This window comes from Protopterus annectens, chromosome 5.part0, assembly GCF_019279795.1.
Source record: "Protopterus annectens isolate FY-2018-M chromosome 5.part0, PAN1.0, whole genome shotgun sequence".
NCBI classification, from domain to species: Eukaryota; Metazoa; Chordata; order Ceratodontiformes; family Protopteridae; genus Protopterus; species Protopterus annectens.
The window spans coordinates 1,118,238,521-1,118,262,597 of record NC_056735.1 but is presented as its reverse complement, the minus strand read 5'-3'; the positions used below and the strand labels follow the sequence as shown (position 1 = coordinate 1,118,262,597).

Here is a 24,077-nt window from a genome sequence, read left to right as displayed (position 1 = left end):
ATGTGTGTATAAGTCCGGTGTTCAGAGGTACAAGGGGTGCCTATGTACTGGCTACACACCCAGTACAGACAAGTGTGGACACGTAGAAGGATATCCACGCCACAGTGGCAATGTGGTAATCACAGGAGTGTGTGCGACATACATGTGTAGTACGAACACGTACAATGCGACTTGTATGTAGGGGACTAACACCTATGTGATAACCAGTGGGTGGATGGTGTACTGCAAAGGTGATGTTCATACCTAGTTTCATGCAGGTTGAGGCCATGATGTTCATATCAGGTATCCGTCACAGTGACACCCGTATGGATGGGGTCTGTATCAACTGGTGGATCAACAACGGTGCTTGGTATGCAGTGGTCTGTAAAGCTAGGCAGGGAAGGTCCCTCTGTGGTAGCCTGTACCTCAGGGAAGCATATACCGAACATGAGGGCCCCATGACTGAGGACTGTGGTATGCCAAGTGTAACTGAAATGCAGTATGTGATATGGTATGCTACCCTCAGTGGGTGTGTCCCGTCCATTAGCCACTTTGCATAACATCCTGAGACATATGTTTTGATGTGCAGGTGGATGTGTATGTTGTCAATACCAGAATGGAGAACGGTGCTGAAAGGCAGCGAGAGGACAATGTAGGCTGTGTGGACCCCCATGTCATCATCAGCTACTCTGGTCACTGTATGAATGGAGTTCACCAGGTGTAGGAGGCATGCTGTGGCCCCAACAAGACCAAACTGGCTGGCATCAAAGGACCGGAGCACAACAAAGTCTCAGTGAATGATGTCCATGATGATGTGCCCTATAGCCGTGCAGAACAGTCCAGTCAGGTATGTAGGGCAATAGTCCCAGTCGTGCATTGTGGCACCACCTGTGTGGAGTGTATCTGTCGCTGTGTGCCAGTCAGGGGCCACAATGTCTGGTACAAGGCTATTACTGAATATGGTGTCCCAGTGGGGAGACATGTCGTTCAGAGGTTTGTGGACATCACAGCCTGGGATCTTGTAGGGTGACAAGAGGCCAGTGTCCCAGGACATATAGAGTGCAGGTCAGTACTGTGTAGGTGTGAGCTCAGGTACACCACAATGTTCCTACAAGGAATGTGGCCCCGTAGGGAGTGAAAGGGTGTAATGTTAGCATTGAAGCCATCAGACAGCATGTTGCCAACATCACCTGTTTCTGTCATGTTCCAGAGTGACAGTTGTATGTGTGAGCAGATGTGGGTATTGCATATGACTACTGACATACCACCATAATGCCTTGTGGTACATCTCGGAATGTGTCGCAGTAATGTGTACGTAGATAGTTATGGAGTATGTGATGAGGGATCCCGTGGCCCTACCGAGGCTGACCAGTGAGTTACCACACCCATGGGAATGTACACCACTGTGCAACAGCCCCCATCTGTTGTTGTAAAGTATGTCCATGGAACTGCACCCCCAGAGTGGCGTCTGTTATCTGGTGTGTGCCATCATGGCTCTGTGTGGAATAGCATGATCCATTTTGTCGTGTATGTGCTAATGAAGTGCACTGGGGTATGTCTCAGCGTTTGTATGCGCATTGTCCACCTGCACGTGTGTCATGACATCAACTACTGCTGTCATAAGACATCTGTAGTAGGTGTTGTAGTACTCTTGTACTGTGTATGTTGTGAAGTGTGTGGTGCCAGTATGTGGCTAACAAGGGTGAGTAGTATATGTTCGGATTCCATCAATAAGGGGATAACCCCAGGTGTGGAACAGCAGTCACATGTTGGTAGTGTCCATGTCAAGGATACTGTTGGTATTGGAGGTGGTGTGTATGGGTCGATCCAGCCGAGCGGAGGTTATGACTCACGGACAGTGTATGCCTAACGTGTCGGTACATGTGTGGCTATCACAGTTAAGTGTGGGTTACTGTCAGTCTCACATCAGTAGCAGCAGTATGAGCCCAAGTGTCCAGTACACCATGAAATGAGGTCTGGTAACCGTGGGGTATGTTGAATCCGCAGCTGGTAACACTGTGTATAGCAGTTCCGGAACACCTGTGATGCATTGTGCTAAGTAAACAGCCGGGATGGGTGTACAACATAGTGGAATATGGGGACACCTCAGCCGTGGGTGTGCTAGTCCAGGTACGTGCCTGAGAGGTACAGTCTGCCTGTAACCAATCATTGCAGTTGTGCTCTGCAGAGCCAAGAGGCAGGTCCCAGTCACTGCAGAGATATTGAAATGGTGCAGTATCAGGTGTGCCTTGCCTGCATGCGTCACAGAGGATGATGTCAAGCATTGTGTTACATGACCACATGTTTCGCTAGCCAGTTCCCGTTCTGGTGGTGACTGTTATTGGACACTGTGCAAGACAGGCAGTATAAAAGCAGCAGGAGTCCAACATGTGATCCGTACTCCCAGGGCTGACAGGTGCAGGTCAACTGTGCCAAAGCATCATGTTGTTTGACCAGGTCTGTCAAAGTGGACAGATACCAGACGCCTGTGGAATGACAGCAGAAGCATGGGCAACTGTTGGAGTGACACAGTCGGTCGTTGTACAGTGGTAACAGGTCCGGATGACCGCAAAATGCTCCCCAGGGCTCGGACCACACCATCAGGGTTACAAGACTGGTGGGCTATTGCATGTCCCTGCACACGTAGTCTGTGCCCTGAGATACAACTTCAGTCACACAAACATGGAAAATGACAGTCACATCATACCTGCTGAGGTGTGGCATGGGTGCATAGGTTATGTTGCTGAACTAGTTACCCAACAGCAGGATGTAAGTGACTATCGCCTTGTGTAGCCTGCTGAGTGGAACAGCAGCCACCGACAGAGTCACCTATGACAGGTGTGTTGTGTATGTTATGACACCCAATTGTCTGTATGTGATGGGCACATGTGTCTGTGGGCTATAGGTTGGTGTGGTTGTGTTTGGCGATGTGGGCTGCCATTGGTGCCCACACAGAGTATGGAGGGGTACTGCACAAGGTGTCTCTGTATGTGTGGCCTGTGGTGGGGATCATGTGGGACTATGTGATGAGTGGGGTGTGTTACGAATGTTACATAGACGCACATGACTGTCAGGTGCAGTCAGGGTTAGTGACAGTATAACCCCCAGCAGGGCTGCATATGTGCATCCCCCACAGGCTGTACTGTTGTATGTTGGGAGGTGTGCATTGACTGTGTACATGAGAATAGCTCTATTGCCACATGTACAACATAGTCATCATATAGACAGGCAATAGCACTGGTAAGTGCCAGTTGGACATGCCTGTATATAACTGGTACGTGCCAGGTGGACATGCCATATAAACCACTATGTCTCACGAGATATGTGAGTGATGTGTGTACGACAGCTGTTGTACTGTAAGCAAGCTGGAAATGTATGGACAGATAGTGTACCTGTGAGGACTGGTGTGGAATGGGTGCTATAGTAAGCAGTAGCTCATAACATGCCAAGAAGCTCTGAACAAGTGCCGAGCATGCCCATACAATACAGATAGGGTGTTGGATAATATCAACCCACAAGTGTTGACGACAGTCATGATTGGTGGCACCTCATCAGAACACTGCCGGGTATGGTCTGCAAGTCCATGAACCATTATCAATGTAGATGTTAGCAGTACAGATGTACAAGATAGTACGGATGTTTGACTACAAATGCCTTTGTATGTCACAGGAGTGTTCTACTAGTGGCCTGTTGACAGACTCACAACTACTAAAGGTGCTACAGTGACATGTGCATATCACACCGGTGTCAGCTACAGTAAACCAGGGTTAATGTGTTGTACCCCACCCTCATTGTAGCCCATGCCACACAGACAAATGTCAGCCATCTGTGTATGTGAGGATGTGAATGGCTATGACCTATGGGCAATAGTTGTCAGAGTGTTGTGAACAACATACAGAATGGGCTGTGTGTGTGAGGTGTGTGACATATGTGCACATTCTGGTGGATGATATCAGCAATGTCACCACTAGGGGAATATCCCTGTACTCATTAAGTACCACCTAGGCTGTGGTCAACATTACGGACACTGTGTTAGGGATGGTGTTGTGCAGTACACCTCCCTGAGCTGGAGACGTCTCCCTGGCCCTTTAGGTAGTCATCTGAGGTACCCATGACATGACAAGATGGTATCCATGAGCACGGAGATCATTGGACAGGCATACACAGCACCCATGTGACCAATATTGGAACACATATCACCCTCCAGGGGTAGGGGCCATGCGTGGATGGCCGATACCAGCCTCCACAATACTCACCTCCTGTATGCAGCATGCTATCAACTTTGCATACAGACATATGCCACACTATGCTGTTGGACATGCTACATGTCCATAGCCTGATCTGAAAGACATACATCATGGACAACCACCGTCCTACGACTAGGATGGCCACATGCTGGACAGATCCCTGTGCCATACCTGTGACATACTCCCGCCATACCATGCAGCCCTGTCCAGATATCATCCCTGTCATACATGGTGTGATGGCCATATGGTAGATGTAGTATCAACTCTCTGGATCAGTAATGTGTCACTGATGCCCCTCGCGGTGGCGTAATGGGTGTCGGATACAGCTAGTAAACCCAGCCCGTACATGCTATATCCGATAACCTTACCTGCGAATGACATCCAACTAGCCATTGTCCCATGTCTATCACATGTGCAACACAGGCGATCCGTGGCAGGATGTTGAACAGCTGTACAGTGCAATGTAGATGTCTGTGGCAAAACAGATGCATGTACAGGTTTCCATGCATACTTGGTGCATTGTCACTGCCCAAGTCCATTAAGGCTGTGTCTGTGTTGATATGTGAAATATACACAGCATCAAGGTCAACAGCATTACCGTGGATACATCCAGGCATGTGCAGATAGGTAAGAACACCAGTGCAGGCAAACAGACATGCCCACATGAGGACAGCAGTCACATGCAGTATGAACACTGTAATGAGGTGACACACATATATGGAGATGATATCCAATGCATAATGGGTGTTACATATGTGTGACACATACATGCCAGTCGTGTTAGTGTCATGATGATTTGCAAAGATAACTGTGCAGATGTACTAGAAATGTATGTGCAGCAGTATCACTGTACATGTCTGAAAATGTGACCTGTCACCTTCATCATGTCTTACAGATAATGCCTCATACACGCCTACCAGCATACAGCCGACAGGAGGATGATGTCCTAATCCCGTACCTCCATGAGAACTACGAGGTGTTATTTAGCCATGTGCCACAGCATGCACAGCAGTGGGACGATCTGTGGCAGGATCTTTGCAGGAGGGTCAACGAAGTGGGTGGCCACAACCACACCTAGCAGCAGGTGCGCAGACACTGCATGGACTTGATAGGTCATGTTAAACAGCGTGCCACTGCAATCGCCAGGGAACAAGGTGGAACAGGTGGTGGGCCACCAACCCAGCCTCCACTCACACACACAGAGTAGCTACTGGCCAGTGTGGGGACACCCTCAGAACAGCTCCCACAAACACTAGCTGCCATCGTGGGGGTAGGTGTCTCCCAACCAATGAGCCTGGAGTTGCCTGGCAAGTCAGTACTGAACATATGGCCAGTATATCCCACGTACGTGCATGTGTCAGTGTACATCATGTAATGTAACAACATATGCAAGGTATGTGGACACACATGCTGCACCATACCTCTGAACTCTACAGGTATTTACAGGATGTCCAGATGTCTGCCTCATATTGTCGGTGTGTTCCCATTAATATCTGTCCCTTTCTGGCAAATAGCTGAGGAATGGAGTCATTAAATGATGACAAACATTTGTGTTTACGACTGCACATTCCTTGTAAAAACCATGTGCATGCAAACCTATTATTCTAGCAACTTTCTAAGTTTGTAAGAGCAATATGTCACAGCTGTCCCTATTTGTCCCCCATCATAGTAGGCTTTGTCCAGATTTATTGTTCTAAGAGGTTGAGAGGTATGGTATGCACACATGTGCTTACTATATGCTATTGTACAGGCGAATGTGTTAACTTGCACAGTGCACCCTGTGGCTGTCATACAGTCATGGATAATGTTCATACTGCTGTGTCAACCCTATATAGGTACCTCTGGCATGCCGCACAGACAAGAGTCCATTGCAGGTGAGACTGTCATCGGTATCAGGCATGTTAAAGCATAGATCTATTCACCATGTGGCCAGTTAATACTTGAATATACAGGTCGCATCACCCATCATCCACACAGGCCACCCATGTGCAATATATACAAATGAAATGACACACAGACATGAAACCTCAGTATTTGTCATTGCTACATGTGTGTCCAGCTGTGCATACAATGGTGGAGGTGTTCTACAATGGAGGCATATGTACTATACAGTGGAACAAAATGTGTGGTACACAAAACAGTACCACACTGTGAGCAGTGATATGGGCAGCACACAGGCGTCACCATTGTGTTATATGCCCCTGCAGTGGGTTCACACATTGTGATGTGCCATCCGACATGTCTCAGACACGTAGTGTTTTGGTTGCAATATTGTCACACTTTCCATAACCCATACTCCACATACCACACATACACCTGTTGTCTGCATAGCCCTGTGGATGGTGACATATCCAACATCTATGGGTGTATGTCATATGGGACAACACAGACATGTGTGATAGACGGCCATCACACACATGACCAACGCATGTGCACACATGGCCATGGGGGATGGCCGGAGACACGTAGCCACACAGTAGATGTGATTTAGATACACCCTGTCTCACTTTGTCCACACATGGTCCAATTACAGCCCTACTAGACCGATTGTACAGGTAATGTGGTACGCTGCACATCTTAAATGCCTGTGCACAGTTAGTGGAGGTGTCACTGACGTCTACCTCATAAGATGTGTTGAACATGACGTCTGTGTCATAGCATGACAGTAGTCACCTTTACAGCTTCCACTGACAGTGACACCAGGCCACAGATACTGTACATTTCCCTTGCTGCAGTAGGACATCACTGTTAGCTGTGCACCTTGTATGCGTGGTACATCAATGTCATGTGTGAAATGGTGACGTGATAGGTCTGCTATGTGTGGACATGGTTGCCAGGCAGCTAACACTCTGTAGTTATCGTGCAGGGGTGTCATATGTATGTCCTCCAGTGACCTGTCACATGACACAGCATGGTTTGGTGTGGTGTGTATACACCTCAGCATCGTGGGTCACAATCCACAGGTATGTCACAGGTATGCATGCAGTTCTGGATATGCAATGCATACATGTCATGCACTGTTTAGCAATATAGGCACCTCATGATGCCATGCAATGGCAGTGTCTGTACTTTACACTGTACAGCAATGTAGATGGCTCACAGTCCCGTAACATGCCCATGCACATTTGTTCAACATGCATTCTATCTGTAGGGCATATGGACAACACCACAATGTGATACCCAGTACGACGCTGTACATGTGTCAGGGCACCATTGTGTCAGACATGCATGCATGTTAATGCACACATCAGCAGATTACATGTCAAGGTCAAGTCAGCCATGTGTACTGTTATCCTGTTCTGGTCCACATGGTGTATCACGGGGATGCATGCATAGTACCATGATCGTATGAATTGCATGGGTAATGATATGACACCTGCCTGCTGTAGTGTGCATTCCAGGGGGTATGCTTACAAACACTAATGATGTCTGAGCCGCATGCTGTCAGCTGTATCACAAGCATGCTGCATGCCATCTGTCATATCACATGCATGGTGTGTCAGTGTGTGTGTGTCAGAGTGTGTGTGTGTGTGTCAGTGTGTGTGTGTGTGTGTGTCAGTGTGTGTGTGTGTGTGTGTCAGTGTGTGTCTATTGTAATTTAGAGTCTTTCTTTGCATTCACAGGTGATGTCGGTGCGTTACCCTCCTGCAGTCCATCTGATGTTAGTGTCCCCACAGATGCTAGCAGTGATGAACTTATGCATGAGGTACAGGCAGGGTTGTCAGGGGCTGAATCTGTGCCAACGGTTGCCATCCCAGCTATGTCCCCCTCTTCCCCACACACAGTTCAGCTGCCAACACATACCGCATCACCAGTGGCCATAGAAGAAGGACAGTCAGCATCTGTTAGCGTTGAACAGGAACGTGTGGTGGCTACAGAAGGTGTGTCTCCACGCCATGGTGTCAGTGTACTGACTGCAGATGTGCCACACAGGCATGTGGCCGGTGCTGCTCGTAGGAGGACCTCTGGCAGATGTACCTGCAGGACATACCGCAGCAGCTGGAATCACCAGACACATGTTCCAGACTGTAATGGTGGCACAGGCACATGCCGAATGGCAGAACAGAGAAGGGCAGAGGCTGCAGAGGGCTGCTATCCATACCCTAAACAACAACATCCAGGCATTGGCAGGTGCTCAACAGCAGATTGCTGATGTTCTGGACAGGCGATTGGGTGACATGGTCAGAATCCTTGACCGTGGCATGGCAATCTGTGAGCATAAGCTGTCTGTGCTGGAACATCTGGTAGGGGTGAGGCGTAGGCCACGTGGACGTAGGCCAGCTACACCACCTAGTCCAGGTCAACGTGAGCGTGCTACCTCAATGGCCGCTCCCATAGTGCTGGTAGCAATAGCAGTGCAGCTGGTGCTGCGCTGTCCACACCAGGACACAGCAGGCCACGTGGACATGGCCCTGGATGTTCCCAGCAGGGACACGGTTCCAGTGGCCATGTGTCGTTGGACAGTAGCCATTCTGTACCTCCGCCTAGTAGTGCCCGTGCAACCCCTGGCAGGCAAAGGACACGTTGTCATGGCCGGACACAGTGAGCTGTACAACCTGGTCTGTACAATCTGGAGCTGTCGATAATACCCTTGTGTAGGCCTCACAAATGACAGAACTGTGTGCACACATACATGCACACAGCAAACACAACTGTAGGGCTCCACAACACCCACATGCATATGGAACAGACATGTCCAATCAAATCACCGGCCCTTACCCACACACATGATGTCATCCATTGGTGCAGCCTATGCCCCTGGCAAACATTATCACCCTGTGCATATGATGAAGCCTGTGCTGCATCCCTGTCATCCACACCATTGGTGCAGGGATATGCTCAAATGGTCTGATGCACAGGGTGAACAGAATAGTGAGAGGTGTATCTTACATTACTTGTGTATGCATAGTGAGGGAAGTGTATGTTGCATTGCTTGTGTGTGAATACTGAGAGACATGTATGTGACATCGGTTGTGTACTGTCGACATGCACCAGATATACCATGTAGTATAGGTGCAGCATGCATTGTGATATATTCACAGTATGTGTCTCGGTTACAGCAATAACAGCATGTTGGTAATTATTTTATTTTACATTTATTTTACATTTGTTGACCGGGCTAGTTTAGCTGGAATTATTTCCATTTTCAGTAGAGGCCCGGGGAGAAAAGCTCCACAAGATATACAAAAAAACATACATTTGAAGTAATATACAAGAAAATCACCAGGATAAATGTAAAGACAATAAAAAAGTTAGTATACAAACAATTTACAAATAGGAAGAGATATCATTTCCTATAAACAAACTAAACTACTGAGAAGCATAAATCAGGGAAAGGTGGTAGGGAGAGGAAGTGGGAGAAAAAGTAAGAGTAAAGTAAAAAAGAAAGGATAAGAAAGGATTAAGCAAACTTTCAGAGAAGAGGAAAAGAAGTAAGTGAGAGAAAGGATAGTTGTTCAGGGAAGAGGGAGAGATGTGGGGGTAGTAAGGAGATAGAGTGGGGTAGAAATTTAGTCAGGTTTAGTGCAGGAACAGAGCCAGTGATTTTTCAAGTGTTCTTTTATTCTTTGTTTGAAGAGGGGCAGTGATGAGATTAGTGTTATGTCACTGGGTAGTAGATTCCAGTTCCTTCCTACTGTGCTAGAAAAAAGAGAGTCACCAGCTGAGTTATTGGACTTTGTTAATTTAGCCATAAGTTTCCTAGAAAAACGAAGGGAGTTAAGATTATTGTAAGGTATTAAAAGTTCTGAGAGTATAGGGGTGTTTGAAGGTTGGTACGGTATTTTGTGGGCAATGTTCAGTTGGGTGATGAGCAGAAGGTTTTGGAATTCCAGCCAGCCTAGTTATGATGATGGTAATGATGCCCTGGTTCCCTCCTATGGTGTACTGGCATGTGCCTACAGGTAGCAGTGTTTGCAGTCCCCCATGTGTAACTGTGGAGTACTCACAGGCACGTATGGCAATATCAGCATGCTAAACGTACCCTCAACCTGACTGTTGGAAAGTCTAACATGACACAGATGTCCGCACATATACTGCACCTGAAGCATGTGGTCAGTTGAACAGGCTACAGTGGCCAGAGATGTGACATACATACCAGGAAACATTACAGGTATGTTGACATGGTGCAGGGGTTGTACACAGCGGTCTGGCCAATGATGACATTAGAGGCCACTTGATAGCATGAGGCCACACTGTGTAGCAGTAATACCCTGTCACATTACAGGAACATGCCAACATTCACGGGGTCTACAACACTATAACGCACACCCCATAGTGTTGAGGTGAGGACCCTTGCCTATGTGGTCATCACCCTCACAGTACTTTGCACCCACACGACGTGACACAGAGAAGGAACATGTACAGGTAGCCAGTACGGCTGGGACCGATGTCATCAACAGGGTAGTAGACTGCATCACCATGAGGGGTTAGTGATCCTGTTTTCACTGTATGGTAGCATACACCCTCACACCAAGCACCAGACAGCCATACATACATACACACACACACACACACACACACACTGTGGTGACCACAAATGTGTATACGGATAGCCGATGTGTGTGATGCACGACACCTGCCAACGTCATGCTTTCCACACTGCAGTATGTACAGATCTCTACAACGGTGTACAGGGGTGTGTAACAATTGGGACGTAATCCCCACCATATGTGGCATATGTGGTCACACAAGCGGACACACATGGCAGTGCTGTGAATGATACACCTGCCATATGATGAGACGTTTGACAGACATGCAGCGGTATTGTCCGCATTATGTGTACCAACGCTATGTCTGGCAATTGTGCTGCTATATGCACATGGGAGGATGTAAGTGTTACAGGTGTCATGTGACATACAGTCGGTAACACCTGACCGCTGTGTATGTGTTATGTCATCACCGTCAAGTAACAGTGACATAGCGTACTGTTTGCACATGGCATGGTAGGATGGCGTGTGACACACCTGTGAGCCATCCCCGGCACACATCCATCTGTACAGGTGGATCACCACTTTATGTACACACATCCCTCCATACGTGATGTACAACCAACTGTACTGTCAGTATGTCACCATATACAGGTGTCAATGATGGGGCTGCATTGCGACTGCATGTTGTAGTTAGGCACAGCTGAGTTACGGACATCAGCCATTGCACATGCATGGTTGCTGCATGCACAGTATAGATTGTACATGTGTGATGGTCCTACATGCGTCTCCTGTAGCCATGTTTGTATGCATTGCTATTGGTGGACATGTGTGTTGACATACATAACACATGGACTGTGGTATGATATCATGGGTGTCATGGGCGACTAGTACAGGGGAATGTGTCCTCGGTCAACATTGCTACCTTCTGTACTGTGAGCATTCAACAGACATGGACCCACCTTCCATTTGCTTATGTATGATTGCTTAGGCCACTTTTCTGCACGGGGGACAGCAAAAGCTATGCTATGTACATATGTGTTGTGTGTGTGGTCCATGCACACATCCACTGCAATCACATGTATGACATATCCAAACATGTGTGTTCATTGGTGTACAGCAACACTCATCTGTCACAGCTGTGTAAGACCCAGGGCCCCTGCTATGTCTTGAGCTGACCTGGTCATGTATAGTGGTATCATTGCAATGCATAACACCTGTTGGAACCCTGTCCGTACATTTGTACTCTGCACAGTTGCTGTAGACCTCTGTACAGTCCACTGGTCATGTGTCACATGGTGTTGTGGTAATGTATGGTTGTGTATTGCTGCACCAATGGCATGGTGATGTCTTGAGGGCTACAGTGTAGACTGCGGTGTGTACGTCTGTGATCTGCACCTGTGACAGCTGTGATGGCACCTGAGTGTGTACTGGTCACTGCATGTGTGTGTCCACCCTGTGCGTGGGGACAGTTATACCTTACTGTGTCCTTCCGTGTTTAGACTCCGTCTGCATGCAAGACGGCCCTTTGCAGCTGCTAAGTGTGTGAGCATGCCCAGTACGCTGTTGTGTAGATGGACACACAGGACAGTCCAAACTGAGCCCTTGTGTGTTTAGACTCCGTCTGCATGCAATACGGCCCTTTGCAACTGCTAAGTGTGTGAGCATGCCCGGTACACTGTTGTGTAGATGGACACACAGGACAGTCCAAACTGAGCCCTTGCGAGTTTAGACTCCATCTGCATGCAAGACGGCCCTTTGCAACTGATAAGTGTGTGAGCTTGCCCAGTACGCCGTTGTGTAGATCGACACACAGTACAGTCCGAACGGATGTGAATTACTAAGCGTGTGGCCATGGCCAGTGACACCTTGTGTCAGTGATATCCCTCTGTGCATGGGCATGGCCATTGACATCCTGTATAGCCATGGTGGTCATCCAGGCAACAGATGTCCATTTTCAATGTGACGGATGCCTACCGAGTACACACGATTATCTTGAAGGGTGTACTGTCTGTGGCGTGTCCCGTGTCTATGTATAGTTGTAGTGCTCCGTAAATCTTTAGTTGCCCCGATCACACCACTGCCGTGTGTTTGTCTACGTCTACCGTGGGACAGTAATATGTCTGCATGCTTTCAGACTAATCACTCTCTATACAATCCCTGTCGGTGTCCTTGTCTTTCTGGATGATGACACGTGGCTAAAAGTATGCCTCTGGGAGTGCTGTCTTCAGTAATCTCAGTAGCGCGTTCTGTAAATGCGTCATGCTGTAGTGTGATAGGGTAGTTAGGTGTATGTTCGATTCCTAGCCCTGCCAAGTGTGTGCGTGTGTGTGTGTGTGTGTGTGTGTGTGTGTGTGTGTGTGTGTGTGTGTGTGTGTGTGCGCGCGCATGCTCCCGTCCGCCTGGGGACTCAGTCATGCTTTTAGATGCCTCACACCACAGATATTTCCTACCGGCGTCTTTGCCTTTGCGGATGATGACACGCACCTAGAAGTATGCCTCTGGGACTGCTGTGTTCAGTAATGTCGGTAGCGCATTCTGTAAATGCATCATGCTGTAGTGTGATAGGGTAGTTAGGTGTATGTTCGACTCCCAGCCCTGCCAAGTGTATCTGTGTGTGTGTATGTGTGTGTGTGTGTGTGTGTGTGTGTGTGTGTGTGTGTGTGTGTGTGTGTGCACGCATGCTCCCGTCCGCCTGGGGACTCAGTCATGCTTTTAGACACCTCACACCACAGATATTTCCTACCAGCGTCTTTGCCTTTGTGGATGATGACACGCGCCTAGAAGTATGCCTCTGGGACTGCTGTGTTCAGTAATGTCGGAAGTGCGTTCTGTAAATGCGTCATGCTGTAGTGTGATAGGGTAGTTAGGTGTATGTTCGACTCCCAGCCCTGCCATGTGTGTGTGTGTGTGTGTGTGTGTGTGTGTGTGTGTGTGTGTGTGTGTGTGTGTGTGTGCGCGCGCATGCTCCCATCCGCCTGGGGACTCAGACATGCTTTTAGACGCCTCACACCACAGATATTTCCTACCGGCATCTTTGCCTTTGCGGATGATGACACGCACCTAGAAGTATGCCTCTGGGACTGCTGTGTTCAGTAATGTCGGCAGCGCATTCTGTAAATGCGTCATGCTGTAGTGTGATAGGGTAGTTAGGTGTATGTTCGACTCCCAGCCCTGCCAAGTGTGTGTGTGCATGTGCGCGCATGCTCCCGTCTGCCTGGGGACTCAGTCATGCTTTTAGATGCCTCACACCACAGATATTTCCTGCCGGCATCTTTGCCTTTGCGGATGATGATGACACGCGCCTAGAAGTATGCCTCTGGGACTGCTGTGTTCAGTAATGTCGGTAGCGTGTTCTGTAAATGCATCATGCTGTAGTGTGATAGGGTAGCTAGGTTTATGTTCGACTCCCAGCCCTGCCAAGTGTGTGTGTGTGTGTGTGTGTGTGTGTGTGTGTGTGTGTGTGTGTGTGTGTGTGTGTGTGTGTGTGCATGCATGCTCCCGTCCGCCTGGGGACTCGGTCATGCTTTTAGACGCCTCACACCACAGATATTTCCTACCGGCGCCTTTGCCTTTGCAGATGATGACACATGCCTAGAAGTATGCCTCTGGGACTGCTGTGTTCAGTAATGTCGGTAGCGCGTTCTGTAAATGCGTCATGCTGTAGTGTGATAGGGTAGTTAGGTGTATGTTTGACTCCCAGCCCTGCCAAGTGTGTGTGTGTGTTTCCAGCTGCATGACAACAGTACATTGCTTTTACAGTATTCACTCTCCATAACATCTGTGCGGCGTCTTTGCCTTTGATGCTGCTGTCTGCAGGCTAGACGTATGCCTGTGTGAATGCTGTGATGTACTAATCACAGTAGCGCGTTCTGTAACTGCGTAATGCTGTTGTGTGGTACAGTGGTTACGTCTGTGTTCTGCTCCCAACCCTGCCAAGTGTGTTGTGTGTGTGTATATATCTATCTACACACACACACATATATATATATATATATATATATATATATATATATTTTTTATATAGATATGTATGTTGAGATTATCACTCTTGAATGTGCTGCATTATCTGTACATGATCACCTTGGATGTATGTACATCTGCTATGGCTCTGTGATAGTGCACATACTGTGTGCTGTAGTGATCCTGGGTTATACTTGTGTAGTGACCGGTTATTGTGTTGCTGGGTATTACAAGGGGCATTGGAAACAATGTTAGTACAGCACCTTTGAATGGTCTTGTGCACATCTCGGCAACAGTCAGCAGTGGTTATTACTTTGGGGTGTGAGTATGGCTGATATACGTATACGTATACATGACACTGATATAAGTCCCTACGTCTTCCCCCAATGGTTTACATAATATCCAGTAGATGGGTTCAACCTTTTTGGAAAATATAGGCGTGTGCTATGCCCACATAGGTATATTGATCACTCCCATGGGGCGGACCTAATAAATCTGTGCCAACCAACACCTAGGCCCATTTCTGCATACCCATGATTCCCATACCTGACACCCCTCCACAGTACTCATTAGACATGTTTAATGTGAGCGATAATAAAGTATGAAGACACTTCTAAGCACTCTCCACTCTCCGGATATCAGGTCGTACATCATACATTTTATCTATCCATGTGTTATTACCCTTGCACCTGCTACTGTTGCAGCTGTGACTCCTTTGCGTCGATGATAATTGGTCGCACTTCGTACGGGATCAATTTTTGGTGTCCTGCAAAGGACACCTATATCCATGTTTAAAGTGTAGAACTTGCAAGTCTGTCACACTGGTACTTTCCGGGCAATGGTTTGGAAAGCAGCAGTGTATTCACCTTTCATGCATGTCTGTCTGTCTATCCATAATAGCTATACCGTGACCTATTTATGTACATGTGTTATATCTACAGGGGCATATGTTTGTTGTGTATATATCTATTAATGTATCGTGTGTGTATAGATATATATATGTACATATATACATATGTCCATATATGTCTGTACATTCCTCATTTCATAAATTGCTTTGGTTTAAGTCTGTGGATATATGTGTATACACAGATATATATATCCATATCATACCTTTCAACTGTATAGATTTACGCAGAATGTACAGATGTTTGCCTCTTATCTTTGGTCTGTTTTTCATAGCCTTGTGGCTATCTGGCAATTTAGTGGCATATCATTAAAGACTGACTTTGGAAAATAATGACAAGCATGTGAGGTTACGACTTCATACCTTATCCATGCTAGTGACACACCTGTTATTCTATCCACTTTCTATGTTTGTTAGGGCAATATCTGGGAATTGTCCCTATTTGTACCAGTTGTTTTCTTGGCTTTGTCTGGTTTCCTACTTTATGGGGTTAACAGGTATGAGCCATATATATATATATATATATAACGTGGAGAAAACAGCATTCATTTGCTATGCTGTGAGTGGATTACACACGCGCAGGCACACTTGCACATCGTTATTGTGGGTTACATATGTTTAATAAATATTTGTGCTTACATGGCCTTTCCTAATTGTGACCGTAACAGTTACATATCTGTATTCCGGTTTACGGATATATGCGAAACACACGTTCACCTTTACATATTTAAATGTGTTTACAGCATGAACGCATTCATTACACTTTAAAGATATCTGTGCTATGGTCGTAGGTCAACCGGGACTGCATTCACGTTGGCCGGATGCCGGAACCACTATTCTATTGGTGTTCTGCCTCATTGATATGCATACCCATAGTACTTAGCTACATCAACATACACCTCACCGCTTCACTTACAACACAGGCATCCATTCTCCTGCTGGGAAAAACATGGTACTACATACTACACATTCCCTATTGCCTACTGCTGTGGACCCCAGCTGCATTGTTAATCACTCCAAGGATATGCAGAACACCAAGGCTTATAGTCCTGGCACATGCAGGTCTTTGATTGTCAGGGTGTTCATGTAGTGATCTGGGTTTAGGCTTGTCCGACTGGTGAACGGAACATCCTTGGCCAAGTTCAAATGTCAGACGAAGCACATGGACAGGGAGTTTCTCCTTATTATGAATTTTTACCTGTGTTTACAGACACAGGTGTTTGGGCACCTGTCAGCAGCTTATTCTGTTGGCAATACATATTATGGGTGGGGTTGTTACAGTCCATACTCCACGGTGAGGGTTGTTCCCATTCACATTTGACTATTTCCTGTATTCAGTCATACAGGGATTATTATTTTGGACATGAAGTGACTACAGGTATGCAGTTGTACATTACACAAATGTGAAAGGTTGTTACTGTAAATATGTAGTACTATGAACCTCTGTAATATGCTGTTGTGTTCTGGCATAGCAGTAGCTCATCATAAAAGACTGAAGTCGGAACGTGATGACAGACAGTTGGGTTTCAGACTTCATACACTTCCGGACATTAATGCCAATGTGCAAACTGTTATTCTATCAAATTTCTATATTTCTAAGAGCTATCTTTACAAATTGTCCCTACTTTTGGACCTTTGTCTCACTTGTATTCACGGCTCTGTCCAGATATCTTGCTCACACAGGTTGACAGGTATGGTCGGTCACGCCTGCACACAGTAAGTGTCCCTCACACTTGATCAGGGTTATCCTGTTTACTTCAGTGTTTTCATCACCCTTATGCCATTTGCCACTATGCGAATGTGTGCAATATATTCTCCCGCCTATTTGTGTCAGGACACGTGTGTCACAGGAAGGTGTTTTATCCTGGGTAGTAGGTTATGCGTGACCACTTAGGGCTGGACAGTGTCAAGGACCTCTACTGCACGTTCTGACTTGTGTCCAGATATCTACAAGATTGGACATCGTGTCTTCATACCCATTCTACTATTTACACAGGTTAGTTATCCCATGAGGGATATCCCAAAAATTGGACAAGACCAAAACAAGACAGATTCCGAAGACTTTTGTGGCTTTACGAAAATGTGCAGGGGGTTTTACATGCAAGGGATGCATGGTTTTCAATCCTGAAACTGCCTAGGGTGACAATACCTACTACATATGCGTAGGGGTCACTATGTGTAGCTGTGTCTGCAACGAACCAGTAGGCCAAGTACGGCTGGATTTGGTGGATGTTCTGGTACGGGAGCGGGTTGTGTGATGTGGAGGGGATGCTGGGTAGGCCATTATGCATCCAGGTGTGTTGCATTTGTCATGGCCAGTTCCATCAGGACCAATCTGTGGGTATGTGATGGTGACATATGTATCGCACATTTCCATATTCATATGTTTGTGGGATTGTGTTCTACACTATGGCCTGTCTGCTTGTCTTGCAGCTGTTTCTACATGTGTTTGTGTTTCTTTCAACTTCACCCGCTGCCCCCTTGTACACCTCCGGTTCACCTTTTCTGCATACGACACAGTATCGCCTTTGAGGATTTTACCATTACCCATCCACCCCTCACACGCAAATTCCTCACACTCCATAGATCACTACTTTGGTTGTTGGCCCATGACGCGGCCAGAGTAACACATTGAATACCCTACATGTGTCAGGTACCTTTATGGTTGTGTGGACTACCCTGCCATGTTTGCTTTCCACATGCTATACCTCACACACATAGGTACACTCCCATACTTAACTTTCATCACTTGGTTGGTATACCCGGGTACTACCCATTTGACTGTGTCACATACAAGTTCGGCTTATACCGCTGACGTCCGGATTTTGCCAGCCTGTTGTACTCATTGGTAGGATGGCACCTTTTCCTATGTCCAAGCTACTCCTTACACATATCCGACTGTTGTGGACAATGCCTCCCCACAGTCGATGGTAGGGTTTCCACCTTTTCAGTTGGCCACAGTGTGACATTTACGGTGAACACAGCACATTTTACAGGCCGACACATACCCACGGTCAGTTCGGCAGATAGAACTTACAATTCTTGCCTATATCTAAGCTTATTCTTGTAGCATTTTGGTGGCTTATTCTGTTTCTTATGACATTTATGTAATATACGTACAGAGAAAACATTTAATGCAACTATTACATAATGTCTAAGGAATAATTATGTCCTATAATCTCTGGACATTTGCCATTTTTACAAGTTTGTGTCAGGACACATCTGCCCACAGAGGAACTGTCGCTCGCAAAGTGGGACAGGTGGTAATCTTAGTCGATGGTACGGATCATACTGTTCCTTTTGGCCTACATGTGTCCTTATTGTTGTAGCTGTTTATATGCTCCTTCTGTTTCGTTTACATGCGTATTCTATTTCCTATCACATTTGGTATGTGAAATACGGACATACCTTTTGTATGTGACTATTACATGCCTTGTATGATATGATTCGGACATACGGTCGCTACATATATCTACATTTCTCCTCCTGTATTTTGTTATGGACACATCTGCCCAGCTATGTACCCTCCCTCACATTATGGGTCAGCTGGTGACCCTCTCCATTGGGCTGGGCGTAGCTACTGGCGGCGCGCTAACATATGATGCGTTTCACTTCCACATGGTATAGCTATGTACACTACATTGGACTACGGGCACACGGTTTTCCATGTAATTTGTTCAAGGGTTAGGGACCCGTTATTCCCTACCGTGCATTTGTGTTTGCTTCTTCATTTTCTGTTCGCAGGAACTATCTTGCATGCTTTGCATAAGTTTCAGTATCCACGGACACTGATAGGTGCGATTACTATTGCAGGCGGAATATAATATTCAGCAGTTTAGGTTGCTCATCGACAGCCGACATTGACATGCCTCCGTGCCCAACTTCGCACGTTTCCTATGCACGTGGCTGTGGCGGCTGCGCGCCTTCATTAATATGCATATGGCGCTACTACTCCGTATATACGCCGCACGGCCGGTGCAAGCCTTACGCCGGCCTTGCGCCGAGCTTCATGAATCACAGGGACAGAGTTAAACCAGAGTAAAGCCACTACTTTGTAGCAGTTAGTCTGACAGTTCTGTTCATTGCTGGAGGTAGGAAAGTTTAATTTCCTATGTGGAGTGATGACATAAATCACTTAACTGAATTATTTTCTCCCATAACATCGAGTGTTCAATCCCAGATGTCTCTCACATCATTTCTTAATGTGATGTTATATGTCTATGATATGTTTAATCACCCACATCTTAACATTTTACCCCAGTTATGAGTTCTCATGAAAATATGTTGGATACTGGCCTAAGAAGTTATTTGCATTGACATCCACCCCCACAAATATTACATATTTATCCATCCTTGTTCTGCTTTTCATAAGCCTGTCGTCCTGTTAATAACCTTTCTTTACCCCTATTTCAGTCACTTCATGATGCAGAACATGTCAGCTTAATAATGAGAACACACCAAAAACATGTCCATGAGTGTTTCTTTACACCACACATTGTTATGTATGTGTGCATCTCTCCTTGTGTTCACCAGTTCACCCCCACTCCTCTTTACTTGTGTGTATCTATTAGGCTGATGGATATAAAGGTTGTCTAATGGTTTCTGCATATTGGTGTGATTTTGCAGATGGATAACACAAACAAGTTATATTGATTCAGTAGGTGATCAGTGCTCCTGTAGTGTGTAAGGTTTCAAAATCTGCTGTATGATTCACTTTGTGTTGTGTTCAGGTGATGATGAATGAAATGTTCATCTAATATGATGTGGAAACTGTCCTTACTGTGAAGAGACGTACTACACACACTTTTCATGATTTCTGTCCCTACACAAATATTTAGCCATATCTGCTGAATCATAATAGTCATTTCAAAAGATGTACTACCCCTTACCCCTTGTCATTTGTAACAAGCTGTATGTGTACAAACCAGAGTAAAGCCACTACTTTGTAGCAGTTAGTCTGACAGTTCTGTTCATTGCTGGAGGTAGGAAAGTTTAATTTCCTATGTGGAGTGATGACATAAATCACTTAACTGAATTATTTTCTCCCATAACATCGAGTGTTCAATTCCAGATGTCTCTCACATCATTTCTTAATGTGATGTTATATGTCCATGATATGTTTAATCACCCACATTAACTTGTGATTTGCAGTGAGGCCTGCAAAACAGCAAATAGTCATACCAGTGTATTGATGTAATCCTTACTAATAAAATTTGGGGAAGAGACACACACTTTAGTGTACTGATGAATTACCACATTTTCATTCCTGATGACATTAAAGTAGCTAATGACATCCTGGCACCATTTGTGAAAAAAACTAAACCATATGGATTTGAACCCTGGCTCACATGTACGCTGGTCAGAAACTCACTGCTCGTACACCCTGTGCCACAGAGAAAGCTAGGCAGGAGGTCTATTTTCCCCACTCAGTACTGTCCAGAGTGCTGACAACTGAGTCCCGCCCCAGAGCCTATTTTCACAAAGGAACCAAATTCAATCTTACACATTTTCCCTTAAACAGAGAACTGCATTTGCTTGGAACTTAATGTTCAGCAGATGGGGAAGTTATTTATGTAATAAATGTTTGGCCTCATCATTTCCAAGATATATTACAACATGTACATCATACTGTCTGACAGCAAATGCTTCGATAAAGGTTTTACGCAAGCCTGACACAAGAAACATTAACAACAAACAGATGTCTTTTACAGTTAATCCCAATCAGATCAGTTAGGTACTAACTTAATATGATGTACAGTATTTGTACGCAGTTTGGCAATGAGCACCAGTGGACACTGCTACTTCACGAGTCTAAGTTGCATTCCTGAAATTTGAATCAACCATGTGGTAATACTTGCCATCATCTGTGCAAATCAGCTTCTCAGCAATGAGCTTTGAGAAGAGGAGCTTAGCATAGCTAACTCTGGGTATCAAGTTGCAATCCTCCAATATATGATAATGCATTCATAAACACAAGAGAAGGGCAGTAACATGTGTGCTTTACTAGACACATACTTTCTGATATTTATGTGTGCCCTGCAGCAATGCACTTCCAAATGTTATATCAGTACTTGGGTCATTGTCAAACAGACTCCAGAATTACAGATCTTAGCTGCATTATTACATTTAGTATGGGTGTATAGTGACACTAGACATTGCTCATCCATGTTCATATCCAATTGATGTCAGTAATTTGTATTAATGTGGACATACATTCACCTGAATATGAAGCCACATAACTCTGTGGTTGTACTACTGCTGTTTCCAGCATATGTGTGTGTGTGTGTGTGTGTGTGTGTGTGTGTGTGTGTGTGTGTGTGTGTGTGTGTGTGTGTGTGTGTGTGTGTCTGTGTATGTGTGCATCATCTACACAACATCCTGGGAAACAGGTACGTCTGTCTCACTTCTGCAATATACATTCATGACAACTTATTTCACCTAGGTTGCCAGGATGTATTTATATATCCTTTTCCAAGTTGCAATCACACAATCATATCACAAGTTCCTGGTTTTGCAAACAAATCTTGTAACAGTATATGTTACCTATGACACTATGATGATGTCACCCCCTATAAAGTGGACTGTGATACTATTAAACTCAGACTTCCAAGGTGACATAAGCATTAAATACTGTGTTCTCTAGCTTATATAATTATAGGTAGCGGTTCTCATCTCACAGCAATTAGCTTGTGTGTTTAGTCAGAAGAACATGAGTCCAGGTCCAGTCTCACTCAAGTAGCATTCAGAAGATACCTCTACACTGCTACATGACTACAACAATGTCATGCAACCCTCTCAACATACACTGATGATGTCATCCTCAATAAAGTGCTGTCTGACAATCTTATGAGCAGATTTGTGTAGTAGTGCTAGTATTAACTACTGTATCCCATAGCTTCTGTAACTACATAAGTAGGAGATTCTAAACTCCCAACTGTCAACTTGCATGAGAGTGTGTATGTTCTTGTTGTAGTAATGTAATGAGAAAAATAAATCTGCCACTGGGATCAAGGTTCTGGTGTAGGTTTCTTTGTAAGAAAACATCTTATTGAAAGTTAATAACAGTTCTTATTTTATGATTCTTTAAACTAACATAATGCTCCATGCAAGATAAATGTAAGTTTCTGAGCAAAAATGGCACTGGTACACTCATTCCATTGTGGCATGCAGTTACCAGAGATGTTCGCTACTTAATGCTGGCCTATGTAGTCTGCCACATTTTTATAAAGCCTGCAGTGCATTTCGAGTAAGGGTTTGCCAAGAAGCATAGCTGTCTCAACCAGTACCCTGTACTAATCCAGTGAACTAACACCCCAACCTTTAGTTCTTGAAGAGCAAAAAAAAGGTCCTCATTCAGGTAGGTACCTGGGCTAATGAAATGCAGAACTCAGTCAGGTCCCATCTCTGCACCCTGCCCCCAACTCTCCTGCCTCACATATTAGTATAAAAATGGACACTCCTTCTTGTATTGGCACTCAAACCAGATGGCCAGACACATGTCCCCTCCTTCCTGCACCATTTCTTCAATGGAAGATAAAAAAAATGCAAAAATGTCTGCTTGTCCCACTTGACCCAGCTCTTCAATAGAAGAGCAATAAATAAATAAATAAATAAATAAATAAATAAATAAGACATCCATTTCCTTGGGGCTCCTGATATGCAGTAGCCAATCAGTTCATACCTCTGCACCATGCTCTGACCCTTCTTCCTCACATTTTAGTTAGAAACAAGAAATAAACTGTTTTTCCTTTAAACTGTTGTAAACTGCTTGCTACAAATGTAGCAAACAGTTGCTACTTTGCACAGAGAACTGTGGTGCTCAGGTTTAATTAAAAAATATATTTTTATTTTAACTATTAAGCTGCAGCAAACTGCTTGCTACAATGTAGCTATAATGTAGCAAGCAATTGCTACAGTTTAGACTATACACAGAGCTGTACAGAACTCAGGTTTGACTGCAAATGCAATACCAGCTTTTTAAATCTGGTATGCATTAAAAAACAATTGGGATTGGTAGATTGCACCCCCCAACACTTTGCAGTTGGGCAGTTGTCCCTCTCACCTCACTCTACCTACAATACTGGGTTTGCCCAGGAAGCATTAGATATGGCTAAAAAGAAAGCATTCGGAAGTAAACAATACCTGATCCTATATATGCTAATCTAAAAGAATCTGATCCTAATTAGAAAAATGATTGGCTTGGGTCTTACCCAGAGTAGCTCATGTAATAAGGTATGTAATGAAGAAAATGTACAATGTAGAAAGAAAATGGTTTGTGCACAATTCAGTTACTAAAATACAGTCTGTGACAAAATGCATAATGCAGACATCACAGAACATGAATTTCTTCATGCTTTTATTTTGATGTTTGCTGCAATTGTGAAAGGACTAAAAGAAAATCTAAAGATTAGAATTTGGAAGCATGATAAGTAAATGTTATTGTATATAAACCTTTTAAATATGACAAAAGTTTGCGATGACAAATCTACTGGAATACATTCCTACTGCTTCAGGACATTGACTTTATAAAGCTGTTTTGTAAATATAAATCTC

General features: G+C 45.2%; 1 protein-coding gene across 1 annotated transcript in view; it reads left to right on the top strand.

Annotated features, from left to right (window-relative positions):
• LOC122802330 (mannosyl-oligosaccharide 1,2-alpha-mannosidase IB-like) overlaps positions 1–24,077 on the top strand; it is a 2,920,195-nt gene that overhangs the window by 2,895,441 nt on the left and 677 nt on the right. The gene's annotated exons all lie outside the window — the stretch shown is intronic.